Source organism: Diceros bicornis, chromosome 9, assembly GCF_020826845.1.
Source record: "Diceros bicornis minor isolate mBicDic1 chromosome 9, mDicBic1.mat.cur, whole genome shotgun sequence".
In the NCBI taxonomy this organism is placed as follows: Eukaryota; Metazoa; Chordata; class Mammalia; order Perissodactyla; family Rhinocerotidae; genus Diceros; species Diceros bicornis.
This window is the reverse complement of record NC_080748.1, coordinates 29,487,854-29,512,652: the sequence shown is the minus strand read 5'-3', so window position 1 is coordinate 29,512,652 and position 24,799 is coordinate 29,487,854. Positions and strand designations below refer to the sequence as shown.

The window sequence follows — 24,799 nt, the reverse complement described above, 5'->3', positions numbered from 1 at the left end:
TGGGTACTTAGTGGTGAGAATTTACTACAAACTCCTGTCAGTTATGTCTTGTATGGAGATAAGATTAGAGTCTGTAAATTATACCTGGTTCTCTTGCCTTGTTCCCTGAGGTGGTATTCCCAGAGAATGAAGCCAGGAAAATGACATTACCTATTATAGCGTTGGCTTCAAATCCCACTATATTCTCCTGTAGAAATGAGGTAGACTATGTTTAAACCATGAAAATTATTTCTGCCTAGATAGGGCTGGCCTGTTCACTCTGGCTCATGCTATGCCCCATTAATCCCACCTGTTCCAGCTTGGCACTCTAACGGAAATAGTTTGGGGCTTTTGGGGGGAGGAGAGAGAGTGAGGTGGGAGATACTATTATTTCTTCCCAAGTGGGAGCCAATCTATGAACTGTCTCATAGTACCAACCCTACAAGAGGAAAAAAATCAAAAGTGGGCTGTGATGGTTAATTTTGTATGTCAACTTGACTGAGCCACAAGGTGCCCAGCTATTTGGTTAACCATTATTCTGGGTGTGTCTGTGAGGTTGTTTTGGGATGAGATTAACATTTGAATCAGTAGATTGAGTAAAGCAGATTGCCCTCCTCCAATGTTGGTGGGCCTCATCCAATCTGTTGAAGGCCTGAATAGAACAAAAGGCTGAGGGAGGGAGAATTCACTCTTTCTGCCTGTCTCTGACATGGAACATGGGTCTTCTCCTGCCGTTGGACTCAGACTCAGACTCGGACTAGAACCTAGACCATCAGCTCCTCTGGCTCTCCGGCTTACAGATCTTGGGACTTCTAAGCCTCCACAATCACATGCCTTAATATCTATATCTGTATCTTTATTTATATCTGTATCTATATCTATATAGATCTCCTATTGGTTCTATTTCTCTGGAAAATTCTGAGGCTTGCAAATGAAAGAACCCAAAGAGAACATGTCACAACAATGCAAATTTCTTAATCTCTTTAATGATCACAAGAAAAACTTCACTCTTTAGCACCATAGCCGGTTTATATAGATGTTCTTGACCCAGACCAAAATTCCTGGTCCGTGAAAAGGTTATGGTTATTAGCCTAGCAACTGAAGTGTGAGCTAAAGTCTGCCATTCAGCCTTAGAAGAAATCAGAAACAAACTAGGCATTAACTCTATTCTGAAGACTAAAGTATTTCCTTTAGAGGATGGATTCTGCCCCAAGTTTGCTTAGGAGTTTTGTCCAGGATGGGGATCTTCGCTACGAGAACTAATTGTCAAATACTCTGCACTAAATGGATTTGTGACAGATCTACTGCTTAGGAAAAGAAAGGTCATTTACTAAAGGACCTACAATTCAAAGTGGATTCTGAAATTGTAGTTGTAATTCTTAAGAGTTGCCAGATCACAGAAAACACAAGGAAAATGGTCTGTAAACACAATGAAAGTTAAAATGAAAAGTGGGATATATCATGGAAATGAGAGAGGTCTCCTAAATTTAGTTTTTAGTTTTGGTCTTACCAGAAAGTTGCATCTCTGTATGAATAGAAATAAAGAGAGAAAGAAAAGCTTAAACATAGAATTAGACGTAAAAATAAAGAATTAAAAGATCTACAAAGGAAAAGAGATATGAGACTTAAAGAAAAGGTAGAAATAGTAAATAAATGAACAAAGTACCAAAAATGACTCTCAAAGTTTTTATTTCACATAAAGAAAATTCTCAAAGCTCTGACCAAATAGCTGCTTCAGAAATACTTCGTATTTTTTTATAAATGCAAATATCTAGACCCTATCCTACAAATCTCTAGACCCTATCCTACATCTGCTGACTTAAAATACCTGGGTAATACCCAGGAATTTGCATTCTCAACAAGCCTCAGGTGGTGTTTATACACTCTAAAATTTGATATTAATCATCTTGAGTTCCTGTAATGTGTTCTAGTTCCTTGTCCATTTGTACTGATGCTTTGAACCTAGGAGTACATCTTTGATTAACCGGAACTTTAAAAACTCGATGTTCCTTTAGAGAAAGTCTGGAAAATCTTTCTAATCTACATTTGAAACAGTGTGTTCATTACCAGAAAAGAAGGAATAGATTGATTCTGGAGAAGCAGATCCACCCTCTAAGTTTCTCTTTATTACAAGTTTTGATAGGTTTAGACCTATCTTTGTAAGACCTGGTACCCTCATGCTCCCTCAGCTTTCATTATTAGCCTCCAAAAGAGTCCCAAATTCAACAGGAAACTTGTCCTTTGAAAACTGAAGAGATCTTTTCATAAGCATGTATTGTTTTCACTTATATAAAATAAATACCCGTCGGGAAGGATTCATTTTCAAGATAAAACTGTGCAAAGCATCCAGAGATCTGCCTCTGTCACCAATCCATTCTGGGAGCTCAGGCAGGCACTTCATTCTCTAACCATTTATTTCTAATTTGTCTAAGTAGAGAGTTAGATTTAAGGACTCATAAGATCCCTTCAAACATCAACCAAATGTGTGTTTTTTTTCTGTAAAGTTTAAAATTGATTTAATTTGCAGTTATTCATTCCAGTAAAAGTACTAATTGCCATATATTTCGAAGTTGAAAACTAGCACAGAGAATATATATTGCAAAGTTTTCCACCCTTATTTGATATATAGATGTTGCAAAGCATTTTGATGCCTTAAAGGAAGTTTGGAATTCTGAACACTTAGATAGTATAAATGCAGATCCATGCCTTCTGAGAGATGCAAGCAACTGCCAGTATTACACCGTACAAAAACAAATGGGTAAAACAGCATTTGGGGAATAATTTCATTCCGGTAAGAGAGCCTTTGTCTTAACTATATTTGTTTATAAAACATCTTAAAGAATATCCATTTCAATATTGCTACCTCCATGAATTATTTACCAAAAACATCTTGACTCCTTAGTTCTTGCACTATGTATTGTTAAAAAATCTAGATTTTATATTCCAAACATTTCACAAATTCTTTTGGTGACATCATTTTAGGAACTCTGTCCTACAATCATGTCTTCTAAATTATTTCTAAACTTTAAGTTTTAAAAGGATAAAATAATAAGGAGATAAGGTTTATATCTCAGATCTTAAAGCACATTGTAAGGTATAAACTGTACTATAGAATCTGAAAATGGAAAACACTCTAATCAGATTATCATTCAACCTCCTGCCATAACCCCACTGAGCCATCATAAAACATGGGGAGAGGAAGGATGGTAATTGTGCTATGTGATGATTATTAACATTTTAGAATTCATTCGTTATCCCAAATTCTCCCCAAGATTTTACCCAAGTTCCATAGAAGGTGACTTGAGTCTTGAATTCCCTTTGCTGTTGGTTGAATAATTCACTGTGGGTCAAAGACAAGAAAGAGCTTCCGCTGTGAAAGCCAGGAAACACAGGCCTTCCACTTAAAGCCTGGCTCTTTCTTACGTTTAAAAAAATGATATCTGTATGTACAAAATACTATGTCTTGCAGAATTCCAACCTCATGTAAATCTAAATTATTATTGTGCTTTCTAAAAGATCTTCAAACAAAACCTTTCCTTCTCTAAATTGTCTATAGTAGCAAAACTGAGGCTCTGCAAACATTTCTCCCAGCACAACTGATTACACCCTCTCTCCTTTCTGTAAACTTCCTTTACAGAAAGCAGGAGCAGGGGCAACAGTCAAGCCCTTTGCAGCTGCATCATTAGCAGCTCATGTCATTATCCAGTGAGCACAGTGCTACCGGAAATCTCCCATCTCAGATCGTGAAGGGACTTGGTTTTTAATTTGCACCTGTGCATATTTCAATAAAGTGATCAACTTCAAATTAGACATTGCCAAGGTTTAGATTGCACAGGTAGGTGAGACTTACTGTGTACAGCGTATTGTCTATCCAGTAACCACTCTCTCTGGCAACCCTGCCCCCATGTGGCCAATGTACAGTAGGTATTAGGGCCAAAGAGGAGAATGGAAGGGAAACAGACTGGTTCTGGTATCATGATTAACAGTCACACATGTTTTTTGTTCTGCATTGGAAGAGGGGTAGCTGTAGTTTAATGAGCTGGGTATTGAATACGACTTCACAGTACACGAGTTCAAATTCATCCTCTGCAGCTTAGTGACTACGTGACCATGAGATGATCAGTTAACTTCTCCGAGATTATTTCTTCATCTATTAAAATTGGGCATAATGGCAAAAACATAGACACAAACATGAACGGATCAAAATAGAAAGCTCATGACTAGACTCACACAAATGTAGTCAACTGATCTTTGACAAAGGAGCAAAGGCAATTAAACAGAGAAAGGACAGTCTTTGTCTTTTCAACAAATGGTACTGGAACAGTTGGACATCCACACGCAGAAAAATAAACCTAGAGACAGCCCTTACACCTTATACAAGATTAACTCAAAATGGATCATATACCTAAGCATAAAATGCAAAACTATAAAACTTATAGAAGAAAACATAGGAGAAAATCTATATGACCTTGGATTTGGCAATGGCTTTTGATGATACAACATCAAAAGCATGATCCATGAAAAAAATGTTGGTAAGTGTGACTACTGAAATTAAAGACTTCTGCTCTGTGAAAGGCATACTTAAGAGACTGAAAAGACAAGTCACAGATTGGGAGAAAATATTTTCAAAAAACATCTCTGATAAAAGACTTGTATCCAAAATATAAAATTAAACATAATGAAATTTATCTTGCATTGATGTAAAATTAAATGTGGTAGCAATTGTAAAAGTTCCTGACATACAATTGGAATTCAATAAAGTTTTGCTTAATCTGCGGCAAATTTAATAGATTACAATGCAAATGGTATTTAATTTTCTAAATGCCTCATACACAGGTTCATAAGAAGTGCTTCCTGGTGATCATGTTGGTGAATTTTATCTCATTGCTTCATTCATCTAGCCACTATTTCTCAAAGAGGGAAGCAGCTCAAAAGAATTCTCAACTTACAACATGTCTGATTCTGTGTCTGTTCTAAGAGGAATAAATTAATAATGATTCATGCTTTCTGAGAAAGACAGAAAGTGAACATCATAAATGCTTATGAAAAATATGTTGAAGATTACACAAAAAACTATTGGATCTAGACACACAGCAGATTGTTCCAATACTTGAAGAAAACCAAATTGTACAATCTTTAAATGATATAAAAGATCTTCACAGTGTGTTTTTATCGTGTTTTAATCTCAAAGTAGTAGATTATGGGGAAATTTTATTAATATCTGATTTTTTTGTAGTAAGATGGGCTTCAAAATGTTCTGCTTCATTGATTCCAATCAACACAGGCTGATTGATTGACATGAAGGAGCCTAATCTATTCTGCTCCATCCCTTCTCTCAACACCTATCATTGATTCAGTTAGAGTCAGCACCAGGCAGACTGGACTTTTACTATTTAATGTGCCTCGGCTCCCTCTCCCCTGATAAAGTACAGTTTCAATGACTGGAAGCACTTTGGCTCACATTTTGTCAAAAATCTTCAGGCAGGGTCCAAGAGACAGTTAGACCCAGAAAGGGTTACAAAAGAAGACACCATGGACTCAGATAGAAACTAATACAAGTACACAAAATAATGAGGGAACAACAGGAAACCACCTAAAGCAAGGCTATTGTATAGAATATACATTGTGTCTACTGAGGCTGCATAGATTTGAATAGATAATACGTTTAAAAAAGCCTTCCAGAGGGAGCTAGTGACACTGGAGTTAAAATGTTTTTTTTTTTTTAAATACTTTTATTTATTGTTTGTTTGTGAAGAAGATCAGCCCTGAGCTAACATCCATGCTAATCCTCCTCTTTTTGCTGAGGAAGACTGGCTCTGAGCTAACATCTATTGCCAATCCTCCTCCTTTTTTTTTTTCCCCAAAGCCCTGGTAGATAGTTGTATGTCATGGGTGCAAAGCCTTCTAGTTGCTGTATGTGGGACATGGCCTCAGCATGGCTGGAGAAGCGGTGCATCGGTGCGTGCCCGGGATCTGAACCAGGGCCGCCAGCAGCAGAGTGCGCGCACGTAACCACTAAGCCATCGGGCCAGCCCCTGGAGTTAAATCTTAAAGCAAGAAACGATATTAGAGATTATAATGCCTCTGGATTTGTTCTTTTTTCACAGGATTGCTTTGGCTAATTGGGGTCTTTTGTTTTCCCATATAAATTTTAGGATTCTTTGCTCTATTTCCATGAAAAATGCCATTGGGATTCCCATTGGGATTATATAGAATCTAAAGATTGCTTTAGGTATTGTGGACATTTTAATATATTTATTTTTCCAATCTATGAGCATGGAATATCTTTCCATTTCTTTATATCGTCTTCAATTTCTTTCAATAATAGCTTATAGTTCTCAGTGTAAGTCGTTCACCTCTTTGGTTAAACTTATTCCTAGATATTTTATTCTTTTTGTTGTGATTGTAAATGGGATTATATTCTTGACTTCTCTTTCTGCTAGTTTGTTATTTGTCAATAGAAATGCAACTGATTTCTGTAAGTTGATTTTGTACCCTGCAACTTTGCTGTAGTTGTTGATTATTTCTAATAGTTTTTTGATGGATGCTTTAGGGTTTTCTATATATAGAATCATGCCATCTACAAACAGTGAGAGTTTCACTTCTTCCTTTGCAATTTGGATAACTTTTATTTCTTTTTCTTGCCTAATTGCTCTGGCCAAAACCTCCAGAACTATGTTGAACAGGAGTGGCAAAAGTAGGCACCCTTGGCTTGTTCCTGTTCTCAGGAATGGCTCTCAGTTTTTCATCATTAAGTATGATGTTGGCCATGAGTTTGTCATATATGGCCTTTATTATGTTGAGGTACTTTCCTTCTATACCCATTTTATTGAGAGTTTTTATCATAAATGGACATTGGATCTTATCAAATGCTTTCTCTGCATCTATTGAGATGATCATGTGATTTTTTTATTCCTCATTTTGTTGATGTGGTGTATCATATTGATTGATTTGTGGATGTTGAACCATCCCTGCATCCCTGGTATAAATCCCAATTGATCATGGTGTATGATCCTTTTAATGTATTGCTGTATTTGGTTTGCCAATATTTTTTTGAGGATTTTGGCATCTATGTTCATCAGCGATATTGGCTTGTAATTTTCCTTCTTTGTGTTGTCCTTGCCTGGTTTTGGTATCAGGGTAACGTTGGCCTTGTAGAATGAGTTAGGAAGCATTCCGTCTTCTTCATCTTTTTGGAATAGTTTTAATATTCCATTTTAATTTAATTCCAATTTAATACCTATCCTTCTTTGAATGTTTGGTAGAATTCTACAGAGAAGCCATCTGGTCCTGGACTTTTGATCTTTGGGAGACTTTTGATTCCTGTGTCAATCCCTGACTTCAAAATATACTACAAAGCTATAGTAATCAAAACAGCATGGTACTGGCACAAAAACAGACACATAGATCAATGCAATAGAATTGAGAACCCAGAAATAAAGCCACACATCTATGGACAGCTAATCTTAGACAAAGGAGCCAAGAACATACAATGGGGAAAGGAAAGTGTCTTCAATAAATGGTGTTGGGAAAACTGGACGGCCACATGCAAAAGAAAAAAAGCAGACCATTATCTTATACTATACACAAAAATTAACTCAAAATGAATTAAAGAATTGAATGTAAGACCTGAAACCATAAAACTCCTAGAAGAAAATATGAGCAGTACACTCTTTGACATCGGTCATAGCAGCAATTTTCATATACCGTGTCTCACCAGGCAAGGGAAACAAAAGAAAAAATAAACAAATTTGAGACTACATTAGACTAAAAACCTTCTGCAAAGCAAAGGAAACCATCAACAAAATTAAAAGACAACTCACCAAGTGGGAGAAAATATTTGCAAATCATATATCTGACAAGGGGTTAATTTCCAAAATATATAAAGAACTCATACAACTCAACAACAAAAAACAAACAATCTGATCAAAAAACGGGCAAAGGATATGAACAGACCTTTTTCATGGCCAACAGGCACATGAAAAGATGTTCAACATCACTAATGATTAGAGAAATGCAAATCAAAACTACAATGAGGTATCACCTTACACCTGTCAGAATGACTATAATTACCAAAACAAAAAATAACAAATTTTGGAGAGGATGTGGAGAAAAGGGAACCCTCATACACTGCTGGTGGGGATGCAAACTGGTACAGCCACTATGGACAACAGTATAGAGATTTCTTAAAAAATTAAAAGTAGAACTACCATATAATCCAGCTATCCTACTACTGGGTATTTATCCAAAGAACTTGAAATCAACAATCCAAAGAGATTTACATATCCCATGTTCATTGCAGCATTATTCAAAATGGCCAAGATGTGGAAGCAACCCAAGTGCCCTTCTACAGATGAATGAATAAAGAAGATGTGGTATATGTATACAATGGAATACTATTCAGCCATAAAAAAGACAAAATCATCCCATTTGCAACCACATGGGTGGACCTTAAGGGTATGATGTTAAGTGAAATAAGCCAGACAAAGCAAAACAACACTGCATGATTTCACTCATATGTGGAAGATAAACAAACACCTGGACAAAGATAACAGATTAGTGGTTACCAGAGAGGAAGCGGGTTGGGGGTGGGCGAAAGGGATAAAAAGGCACATATGTATGGTGATGGATAAAAATTAGACTATTGGTGGTGAGCACGATGCAGTCTATACAGAAACTGATAAACAATATTGTACACCTGAAATTACACAATGTTGTAAACCATTATGACCTCAATAAAAAAAAAAAGGACATCTGAGGATGATTCAGCAGATGGTGCGGGGTGGGGCATGAGGTAGGAAGGAAATTGACATGAGCAATGGCAAAGTGTGTGGCATACCCCGGAGCTAAAATGGAGAGACTGTTATGGCAAACACACAGGAAGAGGGTGGAAAGCAAGGAGCAAGTAAGTTGATGAGGGACTAGGTGAGTTTGCTGACAGTTTGCTCTGTCTCAAGCAAAATTACTTGAAATTTTCTCATTTTTAATTCGAAGTCTATAAGAGATCTCTAATGCTCCTGTCTGCTGTAGCATATGTTAAATCTAGAAACTCTCCTAAAAAAAGACTTTAGGATTACCTGCCTCTCCTCATCCAGCAGCTGTCAGAAAACTTGTTACTAGCTGAACCTGGGAAAAGGAGAGGTTGAATGTGGTCTCCTATCATCAAGGTTGGTGCTAAAGGGGGTTAACATTTATTCTAAGGACACATATCTGCTAATCCTTTACTTGAAATCACCCCACAGATTGAAAGCAACAGCTTCTATTCTGGAAAATCTCTCAGGTCTGGATGCAGGACAAAAATAGATCTCTCTCTTCAAAACTCTGATTAGCATTCTAGATCTAGATCCTGGGTGGGTTTAGTTTTTTCTTCTGCCCATAATTCCTCCCAGTCACGATATTGTCCAATGAAGGAGTTGAAGTTTTAACAGTGCTGTCTTTCCTACCAGATGATTTTGGAAGTGAATATGCTTTAAATATAATCAGCCTATTATCCAGCTCAAGGAGTAAAGTGTTCCTTTGAATTTGGCTGGCATCACACCATAAGAGCAGCCCTCCATATGCTAAAGTGCTGTAACCCGTGGGTTCCAGCTTGCTTTTGCACTGCAGATTTTTCAATGTAATTGCATGTAACACTTTATTTATAGTAATGAAAAAGTACTTAAAATCAAATTACGTAGTTGGAAATTGCATACCTCTAAGCAGATGTAGAATAATTAAAAAGAAATCCAGTACGTATGTACAGAAACTCTTTGGAATTAGCAAAATGACTTATTTCAATATCCTCCAAGGAGTTCATCTGGCTAAATTGCTAGTCTATATTAGGTACATTAACCTAATACACCTTTCCTATGGCTTACTGGGGAATTGAAATGTAGTTTCTATGCATGTGTTTTTCTTCTTATGACCCAAATAATTCATTTAGGAGCAATATGTTTCTGTAAATTTCCTTTGCCCAGAGGTGGTTTTGGCAAGCAAGATTCCTTGCTGGGAATATCCCTTGAGGTGTTTACTGGCGGACAGAGGGTAAAAGGATGTGTTCTCAGTGTGGATAAGGAAAGCGTGGCTTTATGGGACTATATCATTCACCGACTATCAAATTTCCCATATTACATAAATAAAAGAACCAGAACTGGAAACCCACCACACCTAAGAAATCCCTGGTCAACCTCCACGCATTTTGAGAGCAAATAGGAATAGCATGAATAATGGAAATCTATCCCTCGTGTTATTAATACTCTTAACTATTTCCTTCTGAGCCATAGCCAAAGTAAACAAACAAATACACCAACAGTTTATCAATATAGAAAGTTGATAGGTGTCTTTCTCTTTGGTAATGGAATGATTGTTACATCTTAAAAGCTAACAACACGCATGACTCTAACAATTGTTATAATGAGATTTTTGCACAAAGGAAGATTCTTGTTCTACTTTGCAGTTAAAAAAAATTACTTAAAGTTAGAACTCCTGGGCTTACAGAAAAATAATCTCTTTGAAAACTCATGTTAATAACTTCAATGTTGCATTAACATAATTTTCAGTCTTTAATATATCTAGCATAATTGAAAACATTTTCAGTAATAAAAATATATATATACTATTTATACCTAGCAGGGAAGAGAAGCTGAACTTGCTATGGGTTTATTTATTACATTCAATTTTTTCTTCACAATGAAAATAATAATCCCGGCATTTTTTAAAACTCCCAACAGTTTGTACATTGTTTGGAAGCTCTTCTTCCGGTGTAACATGCCTCTCTTTCTCATTTGCATATTCTTCAGTAACCTCAACAGAAATTTAGAAACTTTGTTGCCAACAGATAGGAAGGTGACTCTGGCCCCTTCTGTTACTTCCTCTGGCCCTGCCACATCAGGTTTATTTTTTCCTTTAGTCTGGTGCCCTCTTTCTCTCTCCTCTGCCTTCCTTCTTATCAAAACATGCTCTCAGGAACAGACCTGGTGTGAGTCATTTTCTTGTGAGCATGACCGTCAGTTGCTGCATGATCTTGTTTTCAGGCAAATAAGTTGCAGGTATCAGGAAATGGGCAAAAGAACTGTTTTGAGGGAGGAAGCAAGCTCTTTAAAGCCCTCTCGAATCATTCCACACTTTCACCTTATTAGCCCCAGTGTAATACTTATTCTACAAGGGAGAAGGAAGGATGGTCCCCTCAAATTTATGGGTCAAATAAATCTGATGATGGGTCCTATGATCTCCATGACTCTGGTTGCACCCTCCCCCCTCCCCCCAGGTGTTTGCCTGGGAAACACATTGCCCTTTGGGTTTTGCGACTGTGATCCAGCAATCTGTGACTTTTTTTTTTTAAACAGTTTTATTTATTTATTTATTTATTTATTTATTTATTTATTTATTTATTTATTTTGTGAGGAAGATCAGCCCTGAGCTAACATCCATTGCCAATCCTCCTCCTTTTTTTTTTCCCCCAAAGCCCCAGTAGATAGTTGTACGTCATAGTTGCACATCCTTCTAGTTGCTGTATGTGGGACGCGGCCTCAGCATGGCCGGAGAAGCGGTGCGTCGGTGCGCGCCCGGGATCCGAACCCAGGCAGCCAGTAGCGGAGCGCGCGCACTTCACCGCTAAGCCACGGGACCGGCCCCTGGCAATCTGTGACTTGTTAATTCACTTCTCACTAATCTGTATCTCTTTTGTTACTTTCTTTCTATTCCTTAATTAAGGGACTTCTACTTCTCATACATTTTTATACTCTGTTTCTTTCTTTCCAATTTTTCCAACTGTATTCTTCTGATGCTTCATTTCAAAAGAAATGATTATACTTCATGTTTCTGATGACCAGCTTTATCATCATATAAAATAAAAGGTAATTTTAAAACAGTGGATTAATCATATGATTTATGTCGTGTCTCCCTAGCCCAGATGAGGACGCCCAATCAGAGAAGGAGTGAATGACTCAGGTAAGGTCACAAGGTAGGTGGCAGGTGGCCAGCAGTGTTTCCCTCGACACCCAGGAGTTTCCAGTCCATTTCTTGGTTGACTGAGCCATCATGCACCTGGGCAGAGAGGGCATGAGAATGATGTACGGCCAGGCCGAGGCAGACACCAAGTACCATGCAGGAGGAGGCACTCTTCTGCAGAGATGGTTGCCTGGGTCAGGCAGACCTCTCACTCTAAAAAATTTGCATTTGAAATCTCCTTCCAGGAGGAAACAGAATTGGAAGCAATTGTTCCTCTGCTTCTTTAGTCAGTCCTTTACCAAACATTTATTAGTCGTCTACCCTTTTCTGGGAACTCTTAACTACAGGGATAGGGAAATACTTTGGGGTATAGGTTATGGGCTGAATTATGTCCCCCCAAAATTCTTATGTTGAAGTCTTAACCCCTAGTACCTCAGAATATGACTGTTTTAGAGATAGAGCATTTAAAGAGGTAATTAAGGTTAAATGGATAAGTCATTAGGGTTGGCCTTAATCCAATATGTCTTATATCTCCTTATAAGAAGAGGAGATTATGACACAGACATGTGTGCACACAGAGGAAAGTCCATGGGAAGACACAAGTAGTAGAAAGTGGCCATCGACAAGCCAAGGAGAGAGGCCTCAGAAGAAACCAAATCTGCTAACAATTTGATCTTAGACTTCTAGCCTCCAAAACTGTGAGAAAACAAATTTCTGTTGTTTAAGCCACCCAGTCTGTGGCATTTTGTTATGGCAGCCTTTAAGCTAATACAATGTCCAAGGATGAATATGAGATCATTATTGCCTTTAAGGAGCTCACTGTACATCAGGACAGACAGAGTGGTGTGGGCCATGCTATTGGATGCATCTGCATCTCTGGGCTGCAGAGAGGAGAAGCCAACTAACTGTTTTCTCTAGGAGACTATCAATGTCTTCACAGAGAAGGTGAGATTTAAGCTGAGTAAAAGAATTAGAGCAGTTGACCCAGTGGAGAAAAAATATTTCAGGTAGAGAGAACAGAATGGGTACAATCCTTAACATAAGAAAATGCACAGTACTTTCTGAGAATCATCAACTGTGTGGCTTGCATGTTGCACAGATGGGAGATTACCAGATGAGTCTAGAAAACAAGGTTGGAGCAAAATTTTAAAATGAGTAGAGTGCTACAATAAGGAGTTTGAATTTCACACTGTAGGTTATCGAGATTTTTTACGCAAGGAAACAGAATTATGTGATCTGCATTTTATGACCTAAGGACAGGCTATCAGAAAGGTAGAAGAGAGATGAACCCCAAGCCAGAGAGAAAAGTTAAAGGACTAGTACTACAGCCTAGGCAGAAATGTCAAAAACCTTCACTAGGGCAGTGGCAATGAAAATGCATGCAAAGATAGAGAAAGACAATAGTGGCAAATTCAAGAGTAAAAGAATTTCTTAAACGCCTGTGCTGCCTACTATCTAGTCTTTGGGGATATCTTGAAGGAAGACATTAAAATCAGTAGGACCAGGAATCAAAGTCAAAGCTAGGATCAAAGTTCCTGCAAGTCCAAACCTCAGCCTCCCTGCTGATGCTATGACTTGAGGCCTTGTCTTCTGAGCCCATGGAAGTGATGGGGGTGGATCAGAGAGAATAGAAACAGATTATGTTTGCACAAGGCGAACTTTTACATGTACGTCAAAGTGGATACAGGCTGGAATAGCCTACCAAACAATAACATGGACTCATTCTCCCTAGAGATGGGAGAATGGTTTTGAAACCATTTCTTGCAAGATCTAGGCTGGATTCCATGAAGATAAGGCATTTTGTGCATAATGTGTCCAGAGCATTCTAAGCTCCAAATAGAATCAAAAACACACTGCCCAGACTGCGCCAATCAAAGCCCATGATCTCCACACCCTTCAGTGACTCTGAGTGAGTATATGGCTCCAAGAGTGACTCGTCCAGTAAGACCAGAGGAATGAGCAGCAAGATAATGGACATGAGAGAGTAAACACAAATGAAGGCAAAAGCATTGGAACCTTAAACTGAGGAAGAAAACCAAGAAGTCAACATGGAAAATGATGGAGCAACTGAGTGCAGGAATCAAGTAGAAGAGATGGTATCTAGGGCAAAAGCTCAGCCTCTGGTTTCCCCTCTATCCTTTTGCAACTTGCATACATTTCCCAATACTTGCTTCCCAGATGAGAATTCGAGGACAAAATGATGCTTGCTGGTCTCCCTTTCAATGCCCCCATTCATGACCTTAGACCTCCAGCATTCCTAAAATTCTAAGTCTCTTCTCTGCAGTACAGTTATCTGGATACAGGACTGGGGCTGAAGTGAGGGCTCTAGAATAGGCCGAAGAGTGAGGCGAGCCTGGCAGAGGGGTGCACTCAGCCTCCTTCAGAGGGGAAGAGAGGCAGGGTTTTGCTTCTAGGCTGGAGAGAGGGTTTAGCCCCTCTCCTCTAACACAGCCAAGCAGCAGTACTGACAGACTCCCTCCCAGAGGAACCATAGAGTGAAAGAGAGTATCTTGGAATCAGAATCTTGAGGGGAAAGTGTCTTCAGTTTGGCACATTCTAAATTAGAACCCTCCCTGTCTTCTATAACATATCATGATCAAACATTTACATTCCCATTCTTTCTGGTAGTTCCTGGTCTCCGAAACTCCACTTTAGGTAAGTGGAGATTTTCCTGTTCCCTATTGTCTTGTAAATGCCATTCCCAACCCTTGTTCTCCTCCTGTTCCACACTTAATCATAGCCCAGGACATCATCAGAAACTTCTTCCCTGAAAGTAGTGAGCAAATGGATGTTTAACATGCTCATGTGTGCAAATGCCTGCCATTGATTTACAGTACTTGGCTGCTGTGCTGAGGAGGTGAGTCTGGCTGAACCAGCTGCTCGTGGTCTAGGCTCCCACTGCCCAGCATCAGCCTCCGCAGTACATCTGCCTCAATTTCTTTTTAGGACTATGATAGTCAGGGTTGCAGTCTAAGAACATCTCCTCTAATAAACCAAACTACCACAGCCTGAAGTTTCATCTTAGCAAGCAATTACTTACTTAGTGCACTGAGTCTAAAGGTACTGCTAGAATCGAGAGGCTTCTATGGATCATAAAGAGGGGCACCGCCATGAATCTGAATTATAAGGGAGTTATGTGTAAGGCAGATCCTGGTCTCACCGCTTTACTCCCAAATCCACACACATGTGAAACCAGGGTAGCCTCAGAGGGAAAAGAGAGACATAAAAGAGCAGTAAGTCACTGAGAGTTGTGAGGAAGAGGAAAAGAAATTAGAGAGAGAAAGTGCTGTTGCCAAGCTTACAATTCTAGTTTCTCGGTGACCACTTTTATTCAGAAGTGCTAACTCTACTCCTCCATCCTTGCTGCCTTCCAGACTCACTGCTCGATCCCTTAGTCTCTATACCAATGCAGCGTCTTTGGAAATTGCCCTGATTTAGGAAATTCTAGAGTCAGCAGCTTTAGTTATTATATATGAAGCTTCATTTTAAGGAATTCAGAAGAGAGCAAGCCAGTTCATTAGTGACTACCTTAAATCTCTTCCATGGAAACTGACCAAGAAGGCATTGACATTCCCCTCAATTTGTCTAAACTTTAGACAGGTTTCTTCCTGACTATAGGTCCCTGACTTCCCTTTTCTTGGAGCATTTACTTTAGAAAACTTGCAATTGTAAATTCTTTCTCTGCTACTTTGAGATGTAAATCTTCTCCCAGCCTCTTGCCAGTTTTACAACCCAGGAATGTCTTTCTCGTGGACTGGGAGTCATCCCTTTGAAATGTAATCATCAAAGAAAATCACGGCCCCTATCTCCCAGTCTCTCTGGGAGGATAGGAGCCTACCTTAGGTAATCGACAATTAGCAAACACAGATGGCCTAATCACCTTGAGGAATCTCCCCTTAACTTCCTCCAGTACCTTTCCACTAGCTCACTCCAGCACTTAAAAACTCTCCCACCTTTTGTTTCAGTGAAGTTGAGTTTAATCTCTCCCCTCCACCATAAGTGTCCCAAATAAAGTATTCCCTGCCTGTCTACCTTGTCTGGTGCAATTTTTCTTTAGTATAACCCAGAATTCCAAACTTGTGGATATGTTTTGAATTAATTTCCTGTGTTATTAAGTCTAAAAAATTTAATTATTGGATTCACGCCATTATACATTTATCAAAACCCATAGAATGTACAACACCAAGAGTGAACCCTAATGTAAACTATGGACTTTGGGTGACAATGATGTGTCAATGTAGATTCATAGATTGTAACAAATGTACCACTCTGGTGGAGGATATTGATAGTCAGGAAGCTGGGGGAGGGGGCAGGGAATATATGGGAACTCTCTGTACTGTCTGCTCAATCTTGCTGTTAACCTAAAACTGCTCTTTAAAAAGGCTATTATTTTTAAAAGTTGTTTGTTTGTTTGTTTAAACAAAACAAAAACAAATTCATAGATATAGAGAACACGTCAGTGGTTACCAGAGGGGAAGGGGGTTGGGGGGTGGGTGAAAGGAGTGAAGGGGGGGGTCAAGTGTAGGGTGATGGATGGCAGCTAGATTTTTGTGGGTGATCACTTTGTAGTGTATACGGATGTTGAATTATAATGTTGTACATCTAAAAATTATAAAAAGAAATTTAATTGTGTGTTGGATTCTTATATTACCTTCAATGAGTGCTTCATGGTCCTTTGGAGAGATTAGAGCAGAATCCATTAAACATCTCACTGAGAATCCAGAGCCTGAATCCAGTAGATCTAGCTCCTGAATCTTGTATGAGTATAAACAACTTCCTTTAAAACAGTAAGTTGGTCAAAAATTAGACATTAAGTTTTCCTGCATGTGTTTTACAAGCCCCGAAGGTGGACTGAGGAGATCTGAGTGTCTTATGAGAACTTGTTGCAGACTGAGCTCCAGATCCATGCAATGCTAAGCAGACAGGATCAACTTTCATTTCAGTTAGTAGATATTCTTAAACGTAAAAATACCTTAGACAGGAGACAAAACATAGAAAGATTTGCTTAAATATATGTAGCCACACATCCTTGCAAAATGACTGTAACTTTAAGATTTTTAAAATTTATACCATGCAGCAACTTTTAATTTCTTTTCATAGAACCTATCCTCCTTCACTTCCTGATTTGATTTTTTAATCAAATATCTGATTGACACTTATTTTTCTATGGCAGCTTCCAGTTTATTATGGTTTAGTTTTCCTGATTTAACTACTATGAAATTGAAGGCTCTCTTGTGCTGGGCTATATGCAGCTATCTACGTCCAAGTAGAATAAGACTGGTCACTCCTTAGTGAGCTCCTCTGCTACACTGCAGACTCCTATTGCCCTAGACAAAGACAGAGAATCCCATGTGCAATTTCTTTTTTTATGTCCTCCTATTTAATTTGCCATTGTAAAGGGCATATTACTAAATGTTTCCTAAGGAAAAGGAGATTATGTAACAGAAAACTAGATCCCTATGAATTGTTAAATCCTTAGCGGGCACTTTGCTTTCATCATTTCACCTTTAAATAGAGGCTATAACATTTACAAACCACTGTGTGACTTACGTGAGTAAGAACACTGCCTGGCTATTTACGGAACCAAATTGCCTTGAGAGAGGGGAGTGAAATCCCCTCTCACATTAAAATGCTCAGAAGCAATTAGCTGTGCTGTATATAGTATAATCGAAGGAAGATTATAAAAGAAAATAAGAATTATGTTCAAACCGAATCAAATTGTGTCCTAAGTAGATGTAGGTTTATGTTCACATAAACAAAAATATTTTGGTAGATAAATTACTTCATTTCTAGGCTTGTGTTTTTTAATTCACAGCCTGCATTTGCTTAAAAATTCATGAAGAGTGTTGAAAATACCTTTTTTCTCAAATTCTTGATGGCCGCTGAGGAGAAGTCATGATTCAGATGAGTTTTAATTTCCTTTTAGGCTAATGACAAAACAAAAATTCAGTTAATTAGCATGAAATTACCTCTTATCACTCTCATATTAAATAACTCAGAATCTTAACTTGTGAGCCATTTTTATACAGTATACATTTGTATTTGCAATACTAATATCCATGGAGAGACGATCATATTAAACTCATTTTGATCATAGAGCTTGATCCATTGTACAGTATTGCTCATATTATTTGAAAGTCAGGGAAGACCAAACACTGCCTCTCAAAATCCTGCCCATGCTTCGATGCTAAGCTGTCGTCTATGTCCTCAAGTCTTACCTGATTCTCTCCCTATCCATCAGCCCAGTCCTGAGCTCTGTAGCTCTGTGGGAGTACTTAAACTATTCTACTTTGTATTGTAACTTTGTATATAAAATAACTTTGTGTGTATATGTATATTATAACCTTATACATATAATGTTTTCTTTACACACACAATTGCATGTTTAAGTGCAAGTTCTTAGATATCAGACTGTAAGTCTAAATTTTCTATAGCATCTGGTTCAGAGCTTCATGCATAGTAGGCTCTCAGGGAATGAATAAATTACTCCACATTTCCAGAAACCCATAAATACGTGGAATTAACTTTATTACCACATAAGCACCCTATTTTCTAATTCCCTCTTTTCCTCTTCCACAAAACTCAACAAACACACATATACATAACAAATATGGACACTTTTAAAACCATTTTCCTTTACTCTTTTTCATTCTCTTTTTTATTTCATCTGCTGCAAAAGATGAAATATTAACCATAAAGATGCAGAAAACATCAAATGCCCAAACCAAGCTTATTCAGCCAGATCTACAGAGAAATACACTCCCAGCAGGTAACTGTTGTCAATCAATCCACATATATTCATTATATGCCTACAATGTGCCAGGCACTCTCCTCAGGTAGGGACACGGTGCTGAGCAAAACAGACAAGGTGTCTGCCTTGTAGTGTTTGCAAACCTACTGGGGAGATAGACACTAAGTAAACAAAAAATACCAGTATAATTACAGTTCTGGTACATGATATAGAGAAAAAGAAAATGACACTAAGAGAGAATTATATTAGGGAGGACTCACTTCAGAATAAGTGTTCAGGGAAAACTTCTCCGAAGAAGTACTATTTAAGTTGACATTTGAAGAATGAACAATAACTAGTTGGGGAAAGGGCGTTTAACACACACAAAACAGCATGTATAGAGACTTATTGAAGAATGGAGTGTGTTTTAGGAACTGAAATTTAGTGAGAGAGAGAGAGAGAATAGCATTTCTGTAGATTGGAGAGAAAGGCAAGAACATATTCGTGCTGAGCCATGAATGCCTTGGTGAGGTGTTTGAAAAGACAAGACTGGCTATTGTGTAGACAATAGAGTGGGAGCAAAATTGAAGAGGGGAGTGATGTCAACAATCTGACAGCACAGGAAGCCTTAGACCTTCCTTACCCACACAAACACACCAATTCAGCAACATTTCATGGCTGAATTCCCTTTGAGGAGAAATTAGAAACTAATTGGAAGACTGCTGCACTCTGAGAGAATGCAAAACCAGACTCACCAAAACAGGTATGGAGATTCAGGACACCCTCTTGCCAGAGACTCTGCCCCCAGTTCAGTGCCATTCAATTAGGAAGAGACCCCCTACCTCATACCTTCTCCCAAGGGAGAGAAGTGGTTGGTTCCACACTCAGCACCCCAACTTTTCCAAAGTGGCTTACCAGAGGACTGGTTTCTGTCTTAGAGCTCTGATAGATCCAGCATAGTCTAGCCTCCCAGAAGAGAAAGGAGGTGACACCTTGGGCTAGTAGACACCATTGATCCCCCAGCTCAGCACAGAGCAAACAGATGAAAAATCCCAGCTCTCAACTTCCACTTGAGGATTGAAAGGGTTGATCCATGCATCGGCATTCACACTTTTCTGGGGCTGCCCAAAAAACTAACATCCGTATCACCAGTCGAGGAGCTCTAACAGGTCCAGTGCCACCTAGAAGCCTGGAGGAGAATGGAGGCAACAGCTTGGGCTGGTAGATGCCATAGCTACCCTTCCAGCTCAGCAGAGAGTGAGCAGACAAGTAGACTAAACCACAGCTGTCTGATTCTCCCTGGGGAGGGAAAGAGTTGATAGGGGCTCCCAGAATCTCTGACTGGGCTCATTGGTGGGGAACGTCTCCTATATTAGGTCAGGCCATAAAGACTGAGAGATGTGCCTGCTTTGTCTAACATGTAGATACCAATACAAGAGAGTCAAGAAAAATGAAGAAACAGCCAAAGATGTTCCAAAGAAACAAATTAAATCTCCAGAAACCAACCCTAATGAAACAGAATTATATGATTTACCTGACAGAGAATTAAAAATAATTCTCAGAAAGATGCTTACCGAGGTCAAGAGAACAATGCATGAACAAAAAGAGAATTTCAACAAAGAGAAAGAAAATATTAAAAAGTACCAAACTGAAATCATGGAGCTGAAGAACCCAGTAACTAAACTGAAAAAGTCACTAGAGGGTTTCAACATAATTCTAGACCAAACAGAAGGAGGATCAATGAATTTGAAGACAGAGCACTGGAAATAATTGTCAGAGGAGCAATAGGACTTAAATGACACAATCAGATAGATTAACATATGGATCATGGGAATCCTGGAAGGAGAAGAGAGAGAAAAAACAAGAAAGCTTATTTAGAGAAATACTGAAAACTTCCCAAACCTGGGGAAAAAAAGAGACATCCAAATCCAAAAAGTCCAAAAGACATCAAATAAGATAAAGCTTAAAAAATCCACATGAAGACACATTAAAATCAAATTGTCCGAGGACAAGGAGAGAATTTTGAAAGCAGCAAGAGCAAAGTGACTTGTCACATACAAGGAATCCCCACCACCATCACCATTAGACTGTCAGTGAATTTTTCAGCAGAAAACTTGCAGACCAGAAGGGAACAGGGTGATACATTCAAAGTACTGAATGTAAAAAAATTAAAAATGCCTACCAATAATACTATACTCGGCAACACTGTCTTTCAAAAATGGAGAGATAGGGGCTGGCCCACTGGCATAGTGATTAAGTTCATGCTCCATTTTGGCAGCCTGGGGTCCACAGGTTCAGATCCCTAGTGCGGATGTACACACTGCTCATCAAGCCATGCTGTGGCAGTCACCCCACATATAAAGTAGAGGAAGATGGGCACAGATGTTAGCTTAGGGCCAATCTTCCTCAGCAAAAAAAAGAGGAAGATTGGCAACAGAAGTTAGCTTAAGGCTAATCTTCCTCACAAAAAAAAAAAAAAAGGAGAGAGAAAGCCTTTCCAGACAAACAAATGCTGAGGAAGTTCATTAACACTGGACTTGCCTTACAAGGAATGCTAAAGGCAGTTCTTTAAGTTGAAACAAAAGGATGCTAAAAAGCAACATAATAGCATGAGAAAGTATGAAACTGATTGGTAAAGGTAAATATATAGACAAATATAGAATATTATATTACTGTAATTGTGGTGAGTAAATCACTTTTAATTCTAATACAAAAGTTAAACACAAAATATTAAAAGAACTATAATAAAAAAATGTTAGAAGATACACAATAAGAATAGTTGAAAGTTGTGGCAAGAAAAACATAATGTGTGTGGAGACAAGTTAAAGTGTAGAATTTTCGTATGCAGTTGAACTTAAGTCGTTATCAGCTTAAAATAGGCCATTATAAGATACTTTATGTAAACTCAAAGGTAACCAAAAGAAAATATATATAGAAGTTACAAACATACAAAAAATAAAGAAATCAAAGCACATCAGTACAAAAATCAACAAAAAACAGAAGATGGCAAGAGAAGAAAAGACAGACAAAATAACAAGACTAACAAAACAACTAATAAAGTGGCAATAATAAATCCTTACCTATCAACAAATTCTTAAGTGTAAATATACTAAATTCCCCGATCAAAACACATGAAGTCGCTGAATGGATGAAAAAACAAGATCCAACTATATGCTGTCTACAACAGACTCATTTTAGATTTAAGGACACACACAGACTGAAAGTGAAAAGATAGAAAAAGATTTTCCATACAAATAGTAACTAAAAGAGCACAGATGGCTATACTTATATCAGACAAAATAGACCGTAAGTCAAAAACTGTCAAAAGAGACAAGAAGGATATTATATAACAATAAAAGGATCACTCCACTAGGAAAATATAACAATTACAAATATATGCACCCAACATCAGAACCTCTAAATATGTAAAAGCAAACATTGACAGAACTGAAGAAAAAAATAGAGAGCAATACAACAATAGTAGAAGACATCAATACTTCACTCTCAGTAATTGACAGAACATCTAGAAAGATCAATAAGAAAAGAAAGGAGGTGAATAACTCCATAGACTAAATAGACCTCACAGACATATACAGAACTTTCCACCCGACAGCAACAGAATACAGATTCTTCTCAAGTACACGTAGATCTTTACTCAGGATGTATCACACGTTAGGTCACAAAACAAATAAGAAGATTGAAATGGTACCAAGTACCTTTTCTGACCACAGTGGAATCAAACTAGAAATCAATAGCAGAAGGAAAACTAGAAAATTCAAATCTATGTGGATATTAAACAACACATACTTGAACAACCATTGGGTCAAATAAGAAATAGAAAAGGATATTAGAAAATATCTTGAGGCAAAAGAAAACAAAAACATATACACCAAAATGTATAGGATGTACCAAAAGCAATACTGATAGGGAAGTTCATGGCAATAAACGCCTATGTCAAAGAAGAGAAAAATATCAAACAACCTAACTTTATACCTCAAGGAACTACAAAAATGGTAACAACCTAAACCCAAAGTTAGCAGAAGAAAGGAAATAACAAAGATTAGAGCAGAAGTAAACAAAATAGAAAATAGAAAAACAGGGGCTGGCCCGGCGGCATAGCAGTTAAGTCCATGCGTTCCACTTAGGCGGCCCGGGGCTCGCTGGTTCACATCCTGGGCGCACACCTACTCACCGCTCATCAAGCCATGCTGAGCTGGCATCCCACATAGAAGAACTAGAAGGACCTACAACTAGGATATACAACTATGTACTGGCGCTTTGGGGAGAAAAAAGAAAAAGAGGAGGATTGGCAACAGATGTTAGCTCAGGGCCAATCTTCCTCCAAAAAACAAAAAAAGATAAGAAAATAGGAAAACAATAAAAAAATTAACTAAAATAACAGTTGATTTTTTGAAAAGATAAAATTGACAAATCTTTAGCTAGACTAAGAATAAAGAGAGAAGGCTCAAATGAATAAAATCAGAAATGAAATGAGACATTACAACTGTACCACAGAAATAAAAAGGATCATAAGAGACTACTATGAACAACTATATGCCAAAAAACTTGATAACCTAGAATAAATGGAGAAGTTTTAGAAATATGCAACCTACCAAGACTGAGTTATAAAGAAATAGAAAGTCTGAAAGGACCTATAACTAGTGTGAAGATTGAATCAGCAATCAAAAACTTCCCAAAAAAGAAAAGCCCAGGACCAAATGGCTTCATTAGTGAATTCTACCAAACACTAAACGAAGAATTAACGCCAACTCTTCTCAAAATCTTCCAAAAAATAGGAGAGGAAGAAATACTTCCACACTCATTCTACGAGTCCAGCATTAACCTGATGCCAAAGCCAGACAAAGACACCACAAGAAAATAAACTACAGACCAATATCCCTTATCAATATAGATGTGAAAATCCTCAACAAAATACTAGCAAACAGAATCCAACAGCTTGTTAAAATGATCATACACCATGACCAAATGGGATTTATTCCAGGAATGCAAGAATGGTTCGACACATAAAAATCAGTTAATATGATACACCCCATTGACAGAATAAAGGAGAAAAACCATATGATCATCTCAATAGAAGCATAAAAAGCATTCAACAAAATTTAACACACTTTCATGATAAAAACTGTCAACAAATTAGGTATACAAATTTTTTTTTTATAATTTTATTTATTTATTTTTTTCCCCCAAAGCTACAGTAGATAGTTGTATGTCATAGTTGCACATCCTTCTAGTTGCTGTATGTGGGACTCGGCCTCAGCATGGCCGGAGAAGCAGTGCGTCGGCTCGCGCCCGGGATCTGAACCTGGGCCACCAGCAGCGGAGCGCGCACACTTAACCGCTAAGCCATGGGGCCAGCCCAACAAATTAGGTATAGAAGGAACATACCTCAACGTAATAAAGGCCATATATGACAAACCCACAGCTAGCATTATACCCAACTGTGAAAAATTGGAAACTTTTATTCTAAGATCAGGAACAAGGCAAGGATGCTCACTCTCACCACTTCTACTCAGCGTAGTAGTGGAAGCCCTAGCCAGAGCAATCATGAAAAAATAAAAGAAATAAAAGGCATCCAAATCAGGAAGGAAGAAGTAAAATTTTCCCTGTTTGCAGACAACATGGTTTTATATATAGAAAACCCTGAAGACTCCATAATAAAAACTGATAGAACTAATATATGAATTTAGTAAAGTTGCAGGATACAAAATCAACCTACAAAAAATCAGTTGTATTTCCATACACTAACTCTGAACTATCTGAAAATGAAATTAAGAAAACAGTCACATTTGTAATAGCACAAACAAGAATAAAATTCTTAGGAATAAACTTAACTGAGGAGGTGAAAGTCTCATATGCTGAAAACTACAAAATATTGATGAAGAAATTAAACAAGGCACAAACAAATAGAAAGACATCCCATGTTCATTGATTGGAAGACCTAATATTGTTAAAATGTCCATACTACCCAAAGCAATCTGCAGATTTAATGCAATGTCTATCAAAAGCCCAAGGACATTTTCTACAGAAATACAAAAAGCAATTCTAAAATTCATATGGAATTACAAAGGACCCTGAATAACCAAATCAACCTTGAGAAAGAAGAACAAAGCTGAAGATATCACAGTTCCTGATATCAAAACA

At 38.0% G+C, this 24,799-nt stretch overlaps 1 long non-coding RNA gene across 1 annotated transcript in view; it reads left to right on the top strand.

Annotated features, from left to right (window-relative positions):
- The window catches only part of LOC131410205 (uncharacterized), a 152,128-nt gene that overhangs the window by 118,241 nt on the left and 9,088 nt on the right, over nt 1-24,799 (top strand). The window contains exon 2 of the long non-coding RNA XR_009221192.1: nt 11,865-11,907. This is a non-coding gene — a long non-coding RNA (uncharacterized LOC131410205). The remainder of the gene's footprint in view (nt 1-11,864; nt 11,908-24,799) is intronic.